Here is a 2,548-nt window from a genome sequence, read left to right as displayed (position 1 = left end):
ACCAGTGATAACAACCGTTGGGCTGTACATCTGACACTATCGGGCTGTTGGCCAGGTGTCACCTTTTGCGGAGCTATTAGAGGTTGCCAAGCCGTTGGTAGACTCAAGTTGTTGGAGGTTGAGGCCGACTGAGCTTCTCGAGTTCGAATGGGTATGACGAAGATTGAGTGAGCGGATAGAAGATCGAAAGTGAAGCCCAGTGCTCGGGAATACTAGCGAGCCGGGGTGCTTGGGACAGGACTCTAGCTACTTGGGAAGCAAGGTCAGGTACTCAGGAAAGGCGACCAGTGACCTGAGCTGCTCGGGCAAGGACTCTAGCGACTCGGGGTGCTCGGCAATAACTTTGGATGCCCCCCTCCCCCTCTTCATGTTGGATTGACGCTTGAAGTCGAATGAAGTTCGATTAAGTACTGATTGAAGGGGATCAACTCGGATAGGAACTTTGGATACCATCAATTCTCAAAGTTAATTTGTACTTCTGTTTCCTGGTACACAAACTTTTAATTGTCTCCCATAGAGAACCTCATAAATAATATCTATTATGCACTTGAAGTTCCTCCGTGGTCTCTTTCAACATGCTCCACCAATGCTGCAGGATACCTAAATCTGCTACATTTTGGGCAAACATCAATTATCACTTTATTGACTGCTGGTTTAGAACTTTGTTGATGATATCTCATCGTGCTCAATCAAATCAGAAACAGATGAGGTCTCCCACAAATTCACCACTGTTGCTGCCTTCTGCCATTCCACTTCTTGCCTTCTGTAATGCTTGTGCTGTTGCATTACTAAATTTCAGCATGCCTGATTCAGCCGAGGCACGGACATTTGAGACTGCATTCATGAAGCCAGAACCCCACCATGAGGAAGTAGAACTGCTACTTTGTGGTGATTTCCTTTTCTAGCTCCTACTCATAGACCAGCAAAGCTGAAAACCAGTTTCTGGTTTCTTGGTCCCTAGACAACTGTGTTCGGCTCCAATTCTATTCTTCAAACAGTGTTCTTTAGTGCAATCTCTACATCTGATGGAGTTGGATAAGTTTAGCACTTCTTTGCATCCAGGGACAGGACAATGTCATTTCTTAGTTGCTCTTTGGTAATTTGAAGGGTCACAATCAGTATTAACATGCAACTCCCAAGTTATGTTTGGGTCTTACCCAAGGACCAGATGAACTTCCTTAGCACATAGTGGGTAAATTAAAACTGTCACATCATTTTGACCGGCATTAGGGCATCGATGATTGCTGTAACTTCTGTGTTGCAGACAGCAAACTGCCTGAAAAAGCGTTTTAAAACCATGGTCTTCAATGAAGATAAGATGTGTTCCTACATCTATCGGTTGAGACGCTAGAACTGGATCATGAATTATGAAAGGAGTAGAATGTGTAGATCAAACTATGCATTTCCAACTCAGCATTTCAGAAGTATGTTCTGCACGGAAATCCCTCTTCTCCTTTCAAGAATAAGCCCTAGCGTAAAAAAAATAGCATTCAAGAAACCTTATCTTCAAATCCAACCAGGTATTTCTATGAAACTGATTGCAGCGACCACAGGTGAAGGGCAGTAAATCGATCTGTTTGTAGTTGGAGACGCTGCAATGCTTTCCTAGATGAGGGAATTCCAGCGTTCCCATCGACAATTTGTAAGGGACAGATACTTAAATTCAAGTCCAACAACATGGGATTATATGAAGGATGATCGATTGACCGATCGCTTGAGGAGGAATTGGCGTTAGATCACCTCCTTAGTCGCGGAGAAGCACTGATTGCTGCGCGAGGAACTCAATCGACTTGAGGAGTCCAAAAATTGGTTTATTGTGTACACCGATAGTGCTCGGCAGCGTGCCCTCACGATTCAAAGTTGATGAAAATATCGAACCTGATGAAATGTGATGGTTTTACAGAACCTGATTAAATGTAGAAGAAAGATATATTAACCCAACAACAAACTAACCCAAATCAAGTTGCACCAGCTAGGGCTGTCAGGGAGGTGGCACACAGACTGCAACTGGGAATCAGTACACACAACAGTCCATGTCTGGAACTTCAATGCAGTCTCAATATCAAGCTGTAAACTAACAGCAAACTCAATACATCTAGCAATAATGTTTCTGGGATTCAGAGTGATAAACCGCAATATCAAACTGAGGTGTCCTGTAGCTCCTGCACTTATCAGCAAGGTCATTATGACCCACCAAATGGTCAACCGCAACAACCATTGGAAGCCAAATATACATGACAAGCCACCAAACAACTTCAAGTCACTGGAATTTCAGTTTCAGCTGAAAAAATGCATCAACTGATACAGCGGAAGGAAACAAGGGAAGAGTTTCAACGTGTTGAAGGAGGCCTATCTACTAGTCAGATAGATGGTGAGGGAGGTCCCTAGACTAAACAAACCGATCTAGAGCCAATAGAAGACAATCAGCAGTGGCATCAAGCATTACAGCACATAGACAGTGTGAAGTTCAGCTACAGTTACTGGAGTTCAATTCAGTCTGCTGCAGTTAATGAGAAATCAAAAATCAGAATCAGTAATCAGAAACACG

At 43.5% G+C, this 2,548-nt stretch overlaps 1 pseudogene; it reads right to left on the bottom strand.

Moving 5' to 3' along the window:
- Positions 1-539: 539 nt before the first annotated feature.
- Positions 540-1,633, bottom strand: LOC141818490 (zinc finger AN1 and C2H2 domain-containing stress-associated protein 13-like; annotated as a pseudogene).
- Between the last annotated feature and the right edge of the window lie 915 nt (positions 1,634-2,548).

This window comes from Curcuma longa, unplaced genomic scaffold, assembly GCF_044706935.1.
Source record: "Curcuma longa cultivar G26 ecotype Majalengka, Jawa Barat unplaced genomic scaffold, ITB_CL_G26_1.1 contig_25045, whole genome shotgun sequence".
Classification (NCBI taxonomy): Eukaryota; Viridiplantae; Streptophyta; class Magnoliopsida; order Zingiberales; family Zingiberaceae; genus Curcuma; species Curcuma longa.
Note: the sequence above shows the minus strand (reverse complement) of the source record. Positions and strands in the feature narration are given on the sequence as shown.